Source organism: Mustela nivalis (assembly GCF_964662115.1).
Source record: "Mustela nivalis genome assembly, chromosome: 3".
NCBI classification, from domain to species: Eukaryota; Metazoa; Chordata; class Mammalia; order Carnivora; family Mustelidae; genus Mustela; species Mustela nivalis.
Window position 1 is genome coordinate 127,556,931 of NC_139022.1, and position 20,452 is coordinate 127,577,382.

The 20,452-nt window shown below is 36.0% G+C and overlaps 2 long non-coding RNA genes across 3 annotated transcripts in view; one reads left to right on the plus strand and one right to left on the minus strand.

Moving 5' to 3' along the window:
* Nucleotides 1–20,452, minus strand: part of LOC309860886 — a 443,591-nt gene that overhangs the window by 334,118 nt on the left and 89,021 nt on the right. The gene's annotated exons all lie outside the window — the stretch shown is intronic.
* Nucleotides 1–20,452, plus strand: part of LOC309860885 — an 80,453-nt gene that overhangs the window by 38,655 nt on the left and 21,346 nt on the right. The window contains exons 3-4 of the long non-coding RNA XR_014309686.1: nucleotides 1,871–1,974; nucleotides 3,054–3,226. This is a non-coding gene — a long non-coding RNA (uncharacterized lncRNA). The remainder of the gene's footprint in view (nucleotides 1–1,870; nucleotides 1,975–3,053; nucleotides 3,227–20,452) is intronic.

The following is a 20,452-nucleotide window of genomic DNA, read 5'->3' on the forward strand; positions in this document are numbered from 1 at the left end:
CCTGCATGATTGGGCCCTGATTTTTCTCCTAGATATTTCCTTGATATTTATCTTCCAACCTCATTGAATTTTACCTTCCAATCTCACTGAAATTTTTTTCACTTTCTCTATATAAAATAGTCTTTTCTCCTCCTTTTCTGTAGCTATTTCCTATGTATCCTTCAGATACCAGCTTATGCATTACCTCTTGGGGAAATCTTCCCTGACCCCTTACACTGGATGCTCCACCTGTATAAACCCATAGCTGGTTTCACACCAATATATTGCATACATAATTTTCTGCCTACCCTACTAGACCAAAAGCTCCTTTAGATCAGGGACTATTTTTATTATGATTGCTGCTGAAAGACCAGCTCCTAGCAAGGTGCCTAGAAAACAACTTATCACTGAATATTTATTGAATGAATCTTAGGAATACCCCGACCAAAAGGTTATCAGGTACCACTAACTCTTCTTATCTCATACACATCAGATTTCAGTCCCTGTGCCTCAAATTATACTGCAAATTCCTTGAGAGGTTTAGGGTTCTGCTTTAAATTTATTAAGACCTACACAGCCTTCATATAACACTAATTATAATTCACTAAAACCTAATCAATTATGTGGACTCCTATTTATCCCCCAAACCCAAATTCCTACCAAATTCTCAAGCTACCATTGAAGATCTATCTCTTATCAAGAAAATGTCGGGGCGCCTGGGTGGCTCAGTGGGTTAAGCTGCTGCCTTCGGCTCAGGTCATGATCTCAGGGTCCTGGGACCGAGTCCCACATCGGGCTCTCTGCTCAGCAGGGAGTCTGCTTCCTCCTCTCTCTCTGCCTGTCTCTCTGCCTACTTGTGATCTCTGTCAAATAAATAAATAAAATCTTTATAAAAAAAGAAAGAAAGAAAAAAAATGAAAATGTGTATCTGTTTTGACCCTCTTCCTAAAACATAGATGTTACGTTGTTCTTTAGCCTATTTTAAATACGTTCTGTCCAAACTGACCCCTAAGTTCACCTTCTTTTTTCCTTTCTCCCCTCTCCCCACCCCTGGCCTCTACTCTGTTGCCATTATCTTAAATATCTTCATCTCTTGCACTTAATATCTCACACTGTCTTCAAAGGATCACTTCAGTTCTTAGCTTTTTCCTGATTTCTGTTCTTTGTTTTAAAAACATTTTCAATTCTCTGTGTTCCAAGAATAGCAGTAGATGCTGAAAAAACATTAAGTGATAGACTATGTCATGGAAGAGCTTGCATGATGGGAGATGGCGGTGGCTGGTAAATACATAGATTGAATATAATGTACTAAAGGTACTATAGAAGGCACTGAGACAACTTTGAGAAAGGAATACCTTCTGACTGAGCATGGAATGGGGAAGAAGAGGGTAAGTCATCAAAAAATTGTTATAGCTCTTTTCGTTATATTCCCAAAATAAAATACCATGTCACATTCATTCCAGCACTTTCTGTGGCTAACAGCTGTTGAGCAAAATCATTATCTTATTTAATTCTCATTAAAACTCTACAAGTTATAATGACATAGATAATATTACAGTCAGCACTTTATAGCTGAAAAAAGAGGCTTAGAGATACCCAGACTCTTAACTACTACACAGCATATCCTCAATCTTCGATGGGTGAAATAAAACACACTGGGGGCAAAGAGAGGGGTTACATGTGTCACATGAATCCCAGGAAAATAACGGACACACAGTATACTGTTTGTAAGCTTTTTTTTGGTGGGGGGCATTATATATATGGACCAACAACAATCTATACACCAAGTTCAGGGACAGAACTAAAATCCATAGCTACTAACCCTCCATTCCAATATGTTCACACATCAAAAATAGATTTTTCTCTCTCTTTTGTACATTTATTTGTTTAGTCTGAATTGGGACTGGGCATGCTGTTTGTTTAATGAAGAAAACTCTTTCAGGAAGAATTAAAAAGAAATACCACAATACCTGCACCTACAGGAAATAAGCCCAGGTAAGAGAATTTGCCAACATTTCCCCCATTTTTATTAGAAAACAGGTCTCTTTCTTGCATCTCTCAGTGTAGACACTGAAGCAGTCAGGCCAGCCCACAGATTCCCTCATCCTCTATGCACACCACCAGGTAAGACCAGTGACCAACTGCCCTTCTGATACTTCTCTCACTTTTTGCATGAAAGAAAAGCTTGAAATAAAATTTACTCTTTGCTCCCAGCAAGAACTAATACTTATCAAATGCCCTGGTCAAACACAATAAAATCATACTGTGTAAGGAAATTGCTTTTGTAATTGATTTACTAGTTTTCATAGAGGAAAAACATTTCAGTAGCATTTTCATTAAATTGCTTGTCTACAACCACCAAAAAATATCTAGTTTTCAGTTTTTAAAGACCCCATATCTCTGTCATTTGGATTAAAAAAAAAAGTAATAGAATGAGAAAAAATACTAAACCTAATGGTGCACTATATGGTAAATAAAAGATCCAGACATGTCCTTCATTGCAGAAAAGTATAGAATTACAGATTACATATAGGGAAGACAGTGCTTTTGTCTTTGCTGTCTTAGGTTGTGAGACAGAAAAATAGAGGAAGAAAGGAGTAGTTTGGCTTTGTATATATTCAAAAAAGCCTTAACCCACTCCCCTGCACCTCAGAGAAGCGGCCAGTAGACAAAGAGCAAGTTCTACTGTTCAGATTCTGCTCCAAGGGATTCTGTATGTCATTCTAGGCCTCACAATGAGCCTGCAAGCACCAACAAAAAGCTTTTAGCACTTAAAATACACTTGGTTCAAAAGAGATCAAGGTAATAAACTGCACTAGTGAAATTTCTTGACATATAACCAAAACACTAAGCCTTTGGCTAAAAATCTGTATTTTGTTATTGCCATATTAAATTGTAAGCACATAAGGACAAGGTCTGTATGTGTTGCAGCTGTGTCCCCAGGGCCACATACAGAATGTAGCTCACAATTAATATATGCCTTTTGAATAAATAAATGAATTTTAATTTCCCATTGAATAAAAGTGTCTTTGAATGGATGACTAAACAGTATCTTTCACCATTAAATTTCACAGCAGAAATCTTCCCAACCTCCTACTTGATCTTCCATATTTAGAGTGCATCAAAAGAAGAGAAAGATTTGGGAGCAGGGCAGAAAAATAAGAGAAGGAGAAAGACAAGCTATAAGGAATGAAAAAATGTCACTTGGCATAATCATATCAAAAGCTGGAGCTCCAAATCCCAAATGGTAATCTTTGCTTCCCAATAGACATAAATACTGTTAAGCTGTGACTACATTTTGTTGGCACTATAAGAAACTAAGAAAAGTATGGGCGCCTGGGTGGCTCAGTGGGTTAAGCCGCTGCCTTCGGCTCAAGTCATGATCTCAGGGTCCTGGGATCAAGTCCAGCATCGGGCTCTCTCTGCTCAGCAGGGAGCCTGCTTCCCTCTCTCTCTCTCTCTGCCTGCCTCTCCATCTACTTGTGATTTCTCTCTGTCAAATAAATACATAAAATCTTAAAAAAAAAAAAAAGAAACTAAGAAAAGTAAAAAAAATTCCCTTAGACAAGCTACCAGTATTCCAGGAAACTCACCTGATGTGCTGAAATAAGTTAAGAGTGTTCATTTATCCAACAAATATTTATTGACCTGCTAACTGCTAAGCACTGTACAAGGTGCCACATATGGATTCAACAGTAAATCTGCTATGCATATCTGAGATTTTTTTTTAAGGTCCTGGATAAATTTAAGAATCTGATATATAGACCCTCTCCCAGAGGGATGGGTAGTGGGGAAAGCATATTCAAACCATGTACATGCACATGTTCTGCATACAATTTCGGGAAAGCTGTAGATCCTCCAAAACCAATTCACATACCGAGGGTTTATATATGTAGCAAACCTACAGATTCTATTGCCCTCTGCCCAAGCAATAATCTAACATGCTGCTGTATTTTAGGTTTTTTATTTAAATTAAATTCAGGTAGGTTAGAGGCACCTGAGTTGCACAATCAGTTCAGCATCTGACTTGGTTTCGGCTCAGGTCATGGCCTCATGATCCTCTAATCAAGCCCCATGCTGGGCTCTGTGCTTAGTGCAGAGTCTGCTTACACCTCTCTCACTCTCTCCCTCTGCCACCTCTCCATTCTCTCTCTCTCTAAACTATATAAATCTTTTTTAAAATCAATTGATTAATTAAAGTCAGTTATGTTCTAGACAGAAGCCTCTTGATTAGAACTGGTTGCAAAACGAAGCTGGCAGGTGATCTCAGCCCCTTCCCAACTTTAGCGAGCTTCCTGAAGTAACTCATAGAAATTACATAAATAATTTTAATACAGTTTTTAGAAACCTTCCCTAACTTGATTAATCAACTTAGAACACTTTCCATTTCAGGTTTTACTCATTTAAGGCACTTCTGCATTTTCAACATACAGATAACAATCTAGATATGATGTAGAATCTTCAGGAAAAAATCAAGCCAAGGTATCCAATTCCACACAGAAAGAGAATGCCAAATTGACATTTAAAATACCTGTTTGTACAAAGGACACTTTGGAGTTTTTTTCAATTAATTATCCTTCTCTCACTGCTTTATATATTACAGATTACTAGAATTCATAATTGAATAATATGTAGATGTCACCAGGAGGTGCTAAACCTCCTATTCGCCTACTTGGAATTGCCTGTCTCAATAAGAATGACACTAGCATTTTCTCTCTGATTAGAGACACTATAGATTTGCAGTCGCCTCCATGTAATATAAATCAATAAAGAATAATTTTCCAGGCAGTAAATCAATTGTCAGTTCACAGACCCAAATACCCCTGTGCAGGATTTATTGAAAAAATGAATGGCAGTCTTGTTAGGAGATGTACAGCATGCTTTATAGGAACATAATAGTGTAAACCCCAGACTATTACATTCACTACAGTGAGGAATCCAACAGAAATAACCCTTTCCTTCCCATGGAACACATACTTAACTGGGTTTTTCAATGACAAAATGAAAAAACTTAAAAAACAACAGAACAGTAACATATCTCTGTAGTAGGGTGGGTATACCAATCTTAGGAACACTTCGGAACACTTTCTGCACTTTGGGTGTGGTGGACCTGAATAGTTAATTTTCTAAATCTTGCCATCCAATAGCATCCATTCGTCAAGAGCAGTTTTTGAATTCTTGTGATATGGCTAGTCTAAATTGACATGTGATATAAGTATAAATAAACACTAGATTCTGAGGTACCTGGGTGGCTCAGCCCATTATGCATCCAACTTGATTATGGCTCAGGTCATGATCTCAGGGTCATGAAATGGTGCCCAACTGCACTGAGAATGGAGACTGCTTAAGATTCTTTCCCTCTCCTCTACCCCTCCCATTCCTCCCGTGCATGCACACTCTCTCTCTTAAAAAAAAAAAAAAGTATTTAACAAAAACAATGGGTTTTAAAGACTTAGTACAAAAATTAATTTCAATTCTTTATCTGTTTTATGTGACTACTAGAAACTTTAAAAGCACTTATGTGGTTCACATAACTATTTCTGTCATACAGCACTATTCTGCACAGTAAAGTGGCTCAGGTGACAGACTGAAAAATTTTATCATGGTCAGCCAACAATGCACCAGCAAATCCTCAGAGAACTAGATATTTAAGTAAGGGAATGACAAAATAAGACTTCACTTTTTAAAAGAGAACAGTAGGTAGTTTCTCTAAAGAAGTAGGAGAAGACAATAATCGGATGTTCATGAGTAGGAAGACTGATCCCCACCGGCCATACAGTAATATTTAAAGTTCTGTCAAACAAAACTAAAGAACCTGAAAGAAGAGAAGTAGCAGACCTGCTAATGGTGACATAACCAGATTTCAACAAATGAGGGGTATAAGAAAGAATAAACCAAAAAAATTTTGATTAATGCCCTACGAAGATACAAAAATTATCAAAAGTTATCTTTGGTTTGGGGCGCCTGTGTGGCTCAGCTGATTAAGTGTCTAACTCACTTGGGTCATGATCCCAGTGTCCTGGTATTGAGCCCTATGTTGGGCTCTGCACTCAGCATGAAGTCGGCTGCGGATTCTCTCTCCCTTTCCCTCTGCCCTCCTGCTTGTGCTCCCTCTCTTTCTCAAATAAATAAATATATCTTTTTAAAAAAATTTCTTGGGGTGGGACGCCTGGGTGGCTCAGTGGTTAAGCAGCTGCCTTCGGCTCAGGTCATGATCCCAGTGTCCTGGGATCGAGTCCCGCATCGGGCTCCTTGCTCCGCAGGGAGCCTGCTTCTCCCTCGGACTCTGCCTTCCACTCTGTCTGCCTGTGCTCGCTCTCGCTTGCTCTCTCTCTGACAAATAAATAAATAAAATCTTTAAAAAAAAAAAAAATTTCTTGGGGTGCCTGGGTGGCTCAGTGGGTTAAGCCTCTGCCTTCAGCCCAGGTTATGACCTGGGATAGAGCCCCTCATCAGGCTCTCTGTTCAGCAGGGAGCCTGCTTCCCCCCTCTCTCTCTCTCTGCCTGCTGCTCTGCCTACTTGTGATCTCTTTCCTCTGTCAAATAAATAAATAAAATCTTTTAAAAAAATTTCTTCAGTTCAATAGCTACAAGCAGCCTCATTCATTACTAGATGCTCAGAATCTTACACAAGGCCTGACTCTAGAAAACACTCAATAAATACCTGCTAAAGAATGAATTAAAGGATTAAATATGAAAAAAAAAGATCTAATGCACCTAAATTATGATGCAAATGCAAAAAAGAAAAAGAAATATATTAATTTTTCTACTGCACTAAACTAGAAATATCCATGAAGCAGAGTGGAGACACTGGAACTCTAAATAATGAAGAAGGAAATGCAGAAATAAAGTAGAAGACATTTTTAGACATGAAAGTAAAGAAAAATTAAAATGTATAATAGCATTAGTGAATCATAAATTGGGGGAAAATAATGAGAATTTTAAGATATTATAAGATATAGGGTGACAGAGTCTAGAAAAATTGCTACCATTCTGTGGCTGAATAAGGCAAGTCATAGCTTTTTGAATCTCAAATTTTGAATTTGTATAATGAAGCTTTGGAATTAACCTAAAATTCCAATAGTCTATAATATCAGTGATACGAGGCAAATCAAAGGATGCAACCAACTATTCCCAAATCCTCAGAAAATCCTTTGAGAGATTTAACATCAAGGAGAAAATATATATACAAGTGTTTAAGTTAAGTGTTTCTCAATCAGGGGTGATATTACTCAGGGGACATTTGGCATTATCTGGAGAGGTTCCAGGTTGTCACTCTTAGGGAGTGCTACTGGCATCTAGTGGGTAAAACCAGAAATGCTGCTAAACATCCTACAATGCACAAGACAGTACCCCAAAACAAAGAATTACCTGGGGTAAAATGTTCATGATGCAATGTTAAGAAATCGTAATCTAGAGTAATATATAAATAATTTTCACAGAAACCAGTAAGGCAGAATAAGAAAATACAACAAATTTCGAAGTCCTGTACCAATAGTACAAATGAGCTGTTAGTATAAATCTTGGACTTAAAAAAAAAAAAGATAGAAAGAAATAACACCTAAATTCATCATTCATCCCTGGTCCTCCTCTCTCAATATCACTTCTGAAGTTTTGCTAGAATTTTTCTTAAGAAATCACCATCCCTAAGAAAATGAGAAAAATAATTCAAATTTATATGGGAGATATATGCACATTTTATGCAGAGGAAGTAAAAATTGTGCTTTATTCTATTATGAATAAAAAGATTTGTCATAAATTTAGACTGGGTTCATTTCTTTATGTTTAATAAGGCCTACACACAAGCACCCGAAGAGAAAGTAGATAGAAATTGTAGCCATTAAAATATTTACACTTCCAAGTAGCCTAAAGTAGTAAGAAATATAGGCTTAATTATCTTCTCAGATTTTCAGTTAAGCACATGAATTTGCAGTCCTACTATACTTGAAAAATAGAGAACACATTCAATACCAAATTTAAATCTACTGCTCTTAAAATACCTTCCTTTGGGCTGCAAACTATAACAAGTATTCTGTATCACCATGAGTTTCAGTACATTAATATGATATAAAATATGCTTTAAAGATATATCCATGATTTATAATAATTGCAACTCTCAGAAACTAATAGCCAGAAGCATTTGACTTTTACCTTCAAATATCCTCTCTCAAATCCAGTTAAGATACTGTCTGAATCAGCATAAGAGCTTCTATACTAAGATATTAAAAGTAATCATCATTTTTTAGAGAATGCTATTATGTTAATACTTGATATGTTACTTTTCCCAGGTAACATATTTTTATTTTGATAGGAATCTATTAAGAATATGCTTCAGCAGAATTCTAGTGGAGTTATTTTCAGGAACCCAAAGCTATGAAGCATACACTATATGGGTGAGTGGAGGGGAAGGGAAGGGAAAGGCAGACGTTTTTAGAGTATCTCACCATTTAGTTTCTTGAGGCTGTTATAAACAAATACCACAAAACTGTATGGCTTAAAACAACAGAAATCTACTCTTTCACATTTATGAACACTAGAAGTCTGAAATCAAGGAATCGGGCTGGTTCTTTCCAAAGGCCCTGAGGAACAATTTGTCCTTTACCTCTATCCTAGCTTCTGGTGGCTGTCACAATCCTTGGCACCATTTGGCATTACCTGTCTTGTAGCTACATTTAACTCCAGTATCTACCTCCAGCTTTATATGGTCTTCTCTGTATCTCTACCTCCTTTGTGCCTGTCCTCTGCCTCAGTGTCCACTGCTCTTTTAAGGGTAACAGTAATTGAATTTAGGGCCCACCCTAATTCTAGGATAATTTCATCCTTATATGCATCATTCATTGTATCTATATTTCTAGATTCTTAACTAATTATAGCTGCAAAGTCCCTATTTCCAAATAAGGTCACATTCTGAGGTTCTGAGTGGATGTGAATTTTGGGGAGATACTAACCCACTACACACACTCACCATACTTTATTTGTGGTCAACTATTTTATTTAAATAAGCTTGTGTCTCCTTCTCTCTTTTCCTTGTGACACAAAACCTGTAATTATATATACTAACCCTCCCCAAGGAACCACTGTCTTGTCTATACAATGGCACTGGCATCAACAGATGTTAATGAAAGAATCCAAATTGACCTGGAATAAATACAGTGGTCATTGTACCAGCTTGGGTTTTTCAAAAACTACCTGACCATCAGGTAAATGATGTAACTTCTTAATGTCTGTGTTACCAGGAAGATTAAATGAATTAACCATGATACAGTATACTTGGAGTTTGATCCTAAACTCTTCCACTGAATGGCAGCTATCAAACAGATGAATTAAGCAACTTCCCTTAATCTTGGGTCCTTTATTTATAAAACAAGAATAATGCTGTACTGATTTTAATGATAAAATAAAAATCCAGCATATGAATATGCCTACTACAATAGATCCAGTGGTTAGCCAAATGACAAGTTTTATTTGGCCAGCACAATGGACTTCATTTTTACTTGAATTTAAATAACTTTAAGCACAGAAGGCATTTTTAGTTTGCCACTGGCACCACGACTCCACTGCCATAAGCTGAGTTTATCTATCCTGGGAAGCCTATGAGTTTGTTACTGTAATGTAGATAAATATTAAATATCAATAAATGAAAATGGTATCAGAGGCTACCTGCCCCGATACTGACCATCCAATCTAGCAAAAAGCAATTCACTGGGTACCTGGGTGGCTCAGTGGGTTAAGCCGCTGCCTTCGGCTCAGGTCATGATCTCAGGGTCCTGGGATCAAGTCTCGCATCAGGCTCTCTGCTCAGCAGGGAGCCTGCTTCCCTCTCTCTCTCTCTCTGCCTGCCTCTCCATCTACTTGTGATTTCTCTCTGTCAAATAAATACATAAAATCTTAAAAAAAAAAAAAAAAAGCAATTCACTACCTAGAGGGAGAGCTAATTCCATGGTTGTTTTTTTTTTCTTAAATAATTCCATTTCCTAGTAAATTCTTCCTTCCATTTCTGTAAGTTTTAGTCAATGACCTTAGTTTTTACTCCTAAAACAACATTAAATAAATCTAATCTGCAAGGGCACCTGGGTAGCTCAGTCAACTAAGCCACTGGTTCTTGGTTTTGAAATCTCAGATCATGAACTCAGGGTCACGAAGAGTCCCATGTCCAACTCTGTGCTCAGCTCAGAGTCTGCTTGAGATTTTTCCCCCTTCCCCTCCCTCTCCCTCTGTTCCTTCTCCTGATGGACTCTCCCTCTCCCTCAAATAAATAAAATCTTGTTTAAAAAAAATCTAATCCTGTATCAACTGTCTTTCATTTATATGAACACATCACTGTGACTTCCCAATACATGAAATAATTTCTATGACAGCATTCAAAGGCATAATTATAAATTACAATTAAGATACATCATTAAACCATTCATCTTACTGCTGTCAAAAAACAACCCAAGGAAATTTTTATGCCATGAGATGATTATATTCTTAGCTTATAAACAATCAGCCCTCCTCTGGTTTTTTGACTTTGTGAGATATGATGTGAAAACCCCCAAAAATCCCTCCCAATGTTTACTAGAAAAAGGAGAATACCATACTCCTCTGCAAATTTAACAAGGGTTCTTTGTCCATTTCTTAGGCCCAAGGATCACAGAATCAGATGAACAATTTTGCTTATGAAAATATGATATAAATATAAAATAATGAAAAAAATTTTTTAATCTTTTTTCCTTTTACTTGACAGAGATCACAAGCAGGCAGAAAGGCAGGCAGAGAGAGAGAGAGGAGGAGGAGGAGGAGGAAGCAGGCTCCCCAACTAGCAGAGAGCCCAATTTGGGGCTCAATCCCAGGACCCTAAGATCATGATCTGAGCCAAAGGCAGAGGCTTTAACCCACTGAGCCACCCAGGTGCCCCATGAAAATAATTTTTAAACCAATCCTAATTACTTTCAGATTTACTAATAGAAATTGTCACTTTCTCCCCACCATCTCACCTCCAGGCCACCTTTTCAGCTCTAGAAACCTTTACAAAAAAACTGAAGTCTGGGGACACTGAAAATGCTAAGTTGAAACTACTAACCAATGGCTCATATGTCAGGAGTCTAGAGAATTTGACAGGAGCTCTGAATCAGCCTTGGTATTCCTAGTATTTAGAATGCATGAGAAAAAATGCATGAGAAAGAACAGCAGCTTCTCATGCAAAGGCTGTAATTGCCAAGTGACCAAGATGTCAATAGAGTCAGCTCCCAAGAATGGCTATAGGAATTCTATGGGGTCTGGAATGTCGAGATACTTACTTATTTTGCTGACAGCAAAATAAACTACTGTCACCAAGTGCTTGAAATCAGGCCCTGTAAAAGTTAATTCTCTTTAAAGATATGGCAATCCACAGTGCTATATTAATGTACAGTAACTACTGGTGATAGGAAAGACAAGGATGGGGCCATTGCTAGTAATTAATAAAGCATGTAATATTTATATTTCTTTGCTATTTCTCCATTCAAACTATGATAAACTTACCCAACTAATCCTTTGATTAATGAAACGACTGTATTTAAAACCTTCTAAAGCAAAAGTCTATAGTTAGTTGGACTCTATTAATATATCAATTACAAATTTAGAAAGATTCTGTAAGCCAAAGGGTTTAACTATTTTTTAAATATTTAATTAAATATTTAAATAATTTTTAACTATTTTTTTAAAAACCTACAGAAAAACTCCAATGTGCATTATACACAAATATAACAAATATAGTAAAGCGGTGCCAGGGTTGTGGGGGAGAACAAAAATAATTAATCTCAGCCATCGAGGATAAGAGGTGGTAGAATTTGGATTTCATAAGGCACCTTTCAGATAACCAAAGATTTATAATACGGAAGGTAAGATGATTATCAACTTCATATGGCATGAAGGAGGAGGAAGCAGGCTCCCCAACTAGCAGAGAGCCCAATTTGGGGCTCAATCCCCGGACCCACATTTTCAATGTACCACAGTTTTGCTCAAGGCAGCATTTTCCAAAGTCATCCTATCCAACTGGACATTCTAGCATCAGGTCAGCCTTTCCTATATTGGCAAATTGAAAACATTCTCAAAACTTCCTGACCCTTGTTGCCATATAATTTCTCATATATTTATAATGGCTAGTCAAGTTAGTCCACATGATAACCACATTTTATTATATGTAATAACTAAATCCATATAACTAAGCCTTAAAATCCCTCATGTTTAAGAAGTCCAGTTCAATAAAAGTGAGCTTTCTGCAACTTGCTGGTTGATACTTGATACATTTATATTTAGTTTTTAGAATTAAGAGAGCCTTATTAAGCAAATATAGCAAAGTAGGCAAATATAAGCAAATATATTTTAAGAAACTTTAAGACATTAAAGTAATAAATGTACAGTCATAGTATTATTTCTTAAGGACACAAAAAGAAAATTATAATTAAAATATATTTAACCAAAATTATTCCTCACTTCCATTATGCTGGTGAGCTGTGAGAGTCCCTAAGTCTGAAATAATGGAATAAAACAAATGGCTACACTTGGTAATTATTGTTAAGAATTTATAGGCTTTTAGAAAATTATATACATTCCAGTTCAAAACTGCCTCTGACTGCTGCTTCCCCTGCTTGTGCTCTTTTTCTCTCTCACTCTCTCTCTCTCAAATAAATAAACAAAATCTTGAAAGAAAGATAAAGTATTTAGAAGGAAAGAAAAAGAAAAAAAAAGAAAGAAATGAGCTATCAAAATGCATCTTACCAAGTGAAAAAAGCCAATCTGAAAAGTCTACATACTGCAAGATTCCAACAACATGACATTTTGAAAAAGGCAGAACTATGGCAACAGTAAAAAGATCAGCCGTAGGCCGAGGTGGGGGAAGAGAGGGGTAAATTGGCAGAACACAGGCTTTCTAGGGAGTGAAACTAATCGGTATCATACTGCAAATGTTGGATACATGCCATTACACATTTGTCTAAACCCCCAGAATTTGCAACATCAAGAGTGAGCCCTAATGTAGACTAAGGATTCTGGGTGATAATGATGTTTCAGTATAGGTTCATTACTTGTTGGACATGTATACCTCTGGTGGGGAATGTTCTTAACCGGGGGAAGAAGTCTACACGTTTAATGCAGGAAGTGTATGAGAAATCTTGTACCTTCCTCTCAGTTTTAAAACTAAAGAGTAAAATCTATTAATTTTTTAAAAAAGGAAATAAAGACATTTTCAGACACACAAGAGTTGAAAGAATCTATCACCAACAAAACTGTACTATAAGAAATGTTACAGAAAATCTTTCCAGCATATATACTGGTAAATGATACCAGACGGAGGAGAACCTACTACATAAATGAATGAAAAATACAAGAAATGACAGCTACATGGATAAACAGGCCATCTCCTATTATTTATCTACATAGAGAATAACTGACTGCCTAACAAAATAATATTTACCAATGTAGCATGAGATTTATAACATACTAAAAAAGTAAAAGATATGACCAAAAATATCACAAAGGTTGGGAGTCAAAAATGGAAATATACTATTGTAAGATTCCCATATTATATGTGAAGTAGTATAATATCATTTGAAGGTAGACTGTGATTAAACATGGATATCATAAATAATAGTGACCATTAAAAGAACAAAGCAAAGAATCATAGCTAATACATTAACCAAGGAGACAAGTGAGAATCATACATTCCATCTAACTAGAGAAAGAAAGAATAGGTGGGGAAGATGGTACATTTTGGGACACCTGGGTGGCTAAGTCAGTTAAGCATCTGCATTCAGCTCAGGTCATCATCCTAGGGTCCTGGGATCAAGCCCCAGTTTATGCAACTTGCTCAGCAGGGAGTCTGCTTCTCCTACTCCTACAACTGCTCCCCCTGCTTGTGCCCTCTCTCTGTCAAATAAATAAATAAAATCTTAAAAAAAAAAAAAAGGTTGTACTTTAAACTTTATCAACAATAACATAAGGATATAAATACCTTAAATAGTCCAATTAAAAGTCAAATTTTGTCAGACTGGAGACCAAAGCAAAACTCAATTATGTCCTTCTTATAGGAAATACACTTCAAATATAAAGACGCTAATAAATTAGGGGCGCCTGGGTGGCTCAGTTGATTAAGCAACCAACTCTTGATTTTGACTGAGGTCTGGATCTCATGGTCATATGATCAAGCCCCGCATCGGGCTCTATGCTTAGAGCAGAGTCTGCTTGAGATTCTCTCTCTCCCTCTCCCTATCCCCCTGTGTGCACTCTTCCTCTCTCTCTCTCAAATAAATAAACATTTTAAAAAAGACATTAATAAGTTAAAAGCACCAGATATAAAATCAATATACAAAATCCACTGCATTTCCATATACTAATGAAGTGGCAAAAGGAGAAATTAAGAAAACAATCCCATTTACAATTAAACCAAAAATAATAAAATATCTAGGAATAAACTTAACTAAACAGGTGAAGGACCTATATTCTGGGAACTATAAAATGCTGATGAAAGAAACTGAAAACAACACAAACAAATGGAATGATATTCCATGCTCATAAACTGGAAGAAAAAATATTATAAAAATGTCCCTCTTAAATTGTTGGTGGGAAAGCAAGTTGGTGCAGCCACTTTGGAAAACAATGTGGAGATTCCTTTAGAAATTAAAAATAGAGCTACACTATGACCCTGCAATTGCACTACTGGGTATTTATCCCAAAGATATAGATGTAGTGAAAAGAAGGTCCATCTGTACTCCAAGGCTCATAGCAGCAATGGCAACAACTGCCACACTGCAGAAAGAGTCAAGATGCCCTTCAACAGACAAATGGATAAAGAAGATATGGTCCATATATACAATGGAATATTACACAGCCATCAGAAAGGATGAATACCCAACTTTTGTATTAACATGGACAGGACTGGAGGAGATTATGCTGAGTAAAATAAGTGAAGCAGAGAAAGTCAATTATCATATGGTTTCACTTACTTGTGGAGCATAAGGAATAACACGGAAGACATTAAAGAAGGAAAGAAAAAGTGAATTGAGGTAAATCAGAGGGGGAGACAAAGCATGAGAGACTGTGGACTCTGAGAAACAAACTGAGGGTTTTGGCAGGAGGAGATGGGAGAATGGGTGAGCCTGGTGGTCAGTATTAAGAAGGGCACATATTGCATGGAGCACTGAGTGTGATGCATAAACAATGAATCTTGGAACACTGAAAAAATAAAATTTAAAAAATAAAACAAAATGTCCCTACTGCCCAAAGCAATCTATAGATTTAATGCAATCCCTATCAAAATACCAACAGCATTTTTCACAGAACTAGAATAAACAATTGCAGAATTTGTATGGAACCACAGAAGACCCTGGATAGCTAAAGTAATCTTGAAAAAGAAAAGCAAAGCTGAGGGCATCTCAATTCTGACCTTCAAGTTACATTACAAAGCTGTAATAATCAAAACAATAATGTACTCATGCAAAAAAGACAAGAACAGAACAGAGAACCCAGAAATAAACCCACAATTATATGATCAATTAACCTCCAACAAGGAGATAAGAATATGCAATGGGAAAAAGAAAGTCTCTTCAACAAATAGTGCTGGGAAAACTGGACAGATACATGCAAAAGAATGAAACTGGACCACTCTCTTACACCATACACAAAAATAAGGCCAAAATAGATTAAGGACATAAATGTGAGACCTGAAACCACAAAAATCTGAGAAGAGAATACAGACAGTAATTTCTCTGACATCAGCCACAGCAACAATTTTGTAGATGGGTCTCCTGAGGCAAGGGAAACAAAAGCAAAAATAAACTACTGGGACTACACCAAAATAAGAAGTTTTTGCACAGCAAGGGAAACAATCAACAAAACTAAGACAACCTGCTTAATAGGAGGAAGTATTTGCAAATGACATATCCAATAAAGGGTTAGTCTCTAAAATAAAGAATTTATAAAACTCAACACCCAAAAACAAATAATCCAATTAAAAATGGGCAGAAGAGATGAACAGATATTTCTCCCAAAAAGACATGTAGATGGCCAACAGGCACATGAAAAGATGCTCAACATTATTCATCACCAGGGAAATGCAAATCAAAAGCAAAATGAGCTATCACATCATACCTGTCAGAATGGCTAAAATAAAAAACACAAGAAACAATGAGTGTGGCAAGGATGTGGAAAAAAAGGAACATTTGTATACTCTTGACAAGACAACCTGGTGCAGCCAGTCAGGAAGACAGGATGGAGGCACCTGAAAAATTAAAAATGGAACTACCCTACGATCACATTACTGGGTATTTAGCCAAAGAATACAAAAACACTAATTCTAAAGGATATATGCACTCCTATGTCAGCATTACTGACAAAAGCCAAGTTATAGAAACAGCCCAAGTATCCACTGATAAATGAATGAATAAAGAAGATGTGAGATACACACATATATACTCACATACTCACATACAAATACACATATACATACAATGGAATTCAGCCATAAGAAAGAATGAAATCTTGCCATTTGCAACAACATGGATGGACCTAGACAGTATAATGCTAAGTGAAATAAGTTAATCAGAGAGAGACAAATACTATATGATTTCACTCATTATGGAATTTAAGAGACAAAACAAATGAGCAAAGAAAAATGATAAACCACAAAACAGACTTGTAACTGTAGAGAACAAACTGATGGTTACCAAGAGAGGAGGTGGGTGGAGGGATGGGTTAAATGCGTGATGGGGATTAAGGAAGGCACTTGGGATGCGCACTGGGTATTGTGCATAAGTGATGAAAGTATCTAACAAAACTAACAAAACTCACTCAAGAAGAAATAGATGACTTCAATAATCTGTTAAAGAAATTTAATCTATAGCTAAAAATCTACCCAGAATGTAAACACTAGTCACAGATAGCTTCTTTGGTAAATTGTACCAATTAAGGAACAATAAAAATTCCACATAAAATCTTCAAAAAATTAAACAAGAAGGAATACTTTGCAGCTCAAATTATGAGGTCAGAACTCCCTGATACTAAAAACTGAAAGACATTATAGACCAATATCTCTCATGATAACAGATGCAAAAATCTTCAACATAGTATGATCATTAACGTTTCCCAAAATATATAAGAAGAGTAACAGAGATGACCAAATACCCTATTGTCTTAAGGTTCACAAATCAATCAACGTAACCTACCATATTAACATTATAAGGAACAACAACAAGAACACATGATCTTAACCACTGATGCGGAAAAATCATTTGACAAAACCTAACACCCACTCTGAATAAAAACTCTCAGAACTAGAAAGAGACAACTTCCTCCACGTTTTTCAAGAGCAACTACAAATAACCTGAAGCTAACACTACACTTGATAGTGAAAGACCAAATGCTCTCCTACTCAGATGAGGAGAAGGATGTCCATTCTCATTGTCTTCAACAGTGTACTAGGGGTTCTAGGCAGTGCAATCAGGGAAAGGAAAGAAATAAAAGCATCAAGATTAGGGGGAAAACAAAATAAAAACCCTTTATTCAGTCAACATTATCATGTATAAAAATTATCTAATGAAATCTACAGAAAGCTACTAGAATAAGTGAGTTTATTGAAATGCAGGTTAAAGATCAATATGTAAAAACAAACTATATTTTATTTAGTATCAACTTAATGATAAATTGTATTTATTTACTATCAATAAATGATTGTAATCTGAAATTTTAAAAATACCATTTATAATATCATAAGAAGTATGGAATATTTAAGGGTAAATCTGACTTAAGATGTAAAAAGGTCTATACACTGAAAACTAAGCAATTCAACATAGTACTTAAGTCCCAGCCAGAACAATTACATAAGAAAAAAAAAAAAAAGAATCCAAATTGGAAAGGAAGAAGTAAAACTGTCTCTATTTGCAAATATGAAATTATATACATCATAGGTACATATATATAACCCTAAAGATTTCATCAAAAGAACTGGTAGACCTAATTGACAAATTCTGTAAAGTTGGAGGATACACAATGGATATATAAAAATCAGATGTGTTGGAGCACCTGGGTGGCTCAGCAGGAAGCCTGCTTTCCTGCCCCCCCTCCCTCTGCCTGCCTCTCTGCCTACTTGTGATCGCTGCCAAATAAATAAATAAATAAATAAATCTTTAAAAAAAAAATCAGATGTGTTTCTACTCAACAATAAAAAGTAGTACCTAGTGTTAAACACTGTAACCTGGATAAATCTTAAAACAAATATGAAACCAGGGGCACCTGGGTGGCTCAGTGGGTAAAAGCCTCTGCCTTCAGCTCAGGTCATGATCCCAGGGTACTGGGATAGAGCCCCACATTGGGCTCTCTTCTTAGCAGGGAGCCTGCCTCCCCCCATCCTCACTCTCTCTGCCTGTCTCTCTGATTACTTGTGATCTCTGTCAAATAAATAAATAAAATCTTTTTTTTAAAAAAATGTTTAAAAAAAAAAAAATGAAACCAGACAAGAAAGCGCACATACTACTAGATTTCATTTGCACTGACTTCCAAAAAAGGCAAATGTATACTGACAGAAAACAGATTCGTGTCTGCCTTTGGGGGTGTGGGGAGAAGGAGAGGGATTCAAGGAATTATAGGAATAAGGAAATTTTTAAGAGTGATGAATACTTTGATTATTTCTGTTGTGATGGCTTCACTGGCATATACATATACCCCAATGTATCGAGTTTTATACTTTATTATGTGGCTTACATCAATTAAGCTTTAATGAAGTTACTTTTAAAATTAACCAAAAGCAAAGAGACAAAAGTTTCAATGAAAGTTAATTTACCAGGAAGTATTATAACCAACATCTGGAAATAAGCCAGAATTAGATTAAAATACAACTTTTTTTAAAGATTTTATTTATTTATTTGACAGGGATCACAAGTAGGCAGAGAGGCAGGCAGAGGGAGCGAGAGACGGGGAAGCAGGCTCTCAGCTGTGCAGAGAAACCAATGCGGGGCTCAACCCAGGACCCTGAGATCATGACCTGAGCCAAAGGCAGGGGTTTGACCCACTGAGCCACCCAGGCGCCCCCAGAGGTTTTTTTTAATTGATGAAAATGTTAAAAGGCTATAGTTCACTTATATTTACTTTTAAAGATTATTCTATTAGAAAAATCTGCTCCATCCAATTAGGGCTTCAAAAATCCAACTACAATTATACAAAACTAGTTATTTTCACAAAATCAAAATCTGGTTTTATAGCCTAACAATTACAATACTTTACTCTTGGCTTCTGAGTATTAATATATATTTCATAAATTTCATACTAGTTTGGAAATACAATTCCAACCCATATATTTCATTTTTAGTAAGTATTTTGTATCAGGGGAAATCTTAAGTATAAGCACCTAACATTTCATAATACAGATTATGGTTTTTTTTTAAGATTTTATTTATTCATTTGACAACAGATTATGTTTTAAATAGCGTAAGAATTCAATTTCCAGGGTTAAAACCATCATTTAATATAAAGTGAGTACAAACAAACCTCACAGTCTCTCACCACATTTCTGTATTTTATATAGACAGAAAAATGGTTATGCAGTGCAAAGATTCCCAAAGGTAAAATTCATCTCTCTTATAAATTTCCAGGTACTTAATATGTTAATATGTACTTTTTATATGAAATATTATGGGCTAGGGGGCATAACATATATTCAGTGGTATAATGTATTCTCTGCCCTCAAGGAGTTTATAATCTAACAGAGGAAATAAGATTAACACAAAATAGTAAAATCAACAGGTGACAAGACAAAAATGAGTAATGTAATTAAGTGACCAAGGAGTAGTATTTATGAGTTTAGAGAAACATGTTTGGGATGGTTTCTAGATGATGATGAGATGAAAGTTTATCATACTGTACCACAACTGTTTATTTACCTATCAGATTGATTCCCCGTTACAATGTTAAGCTCCTTGAAAGCAGAGATCCACTTATTATATGAGTTAAGCACAAAGCTCATGCCTGCAAAGGTATGCACTCAATAACAGATGGTAAATAATATATTAAAAAAAAAAAAACAGAACAAAACTTTAAAAACCTAGGCAAGGAGGATCTAAATACAAAAATAAGAAAATTCAATTTTTGGCAGAGCTAGTAGTATTAAGCAAAAGCATATGGGTGGAAAAGTAAGAATGATTTTGCAACCGTAGGTTAAGCCAACATACCCAGAGGGTAGATCATGAAGAAAAAGCAGAAGAGATTGAAATGGGATAGTTAGTACAACCTCAACTGAGACTGAAAAGTTAAGTCTAATTAGGAAACTGAAATAATGCACACATAACCCAAAGAAGACCTAAGCCAAGATATGGGTAGTGGAAAAGGAAACTACTTATAACCCAACATCCATTAGAAGGAAAAATTGTACTTGCTTCAGTAGTACACACTAAAATTAGAATGATACAGAGATTAGCATGACTGCTCAGCAAGGATGACATGCAAATTCATGAAACATTACATAGTT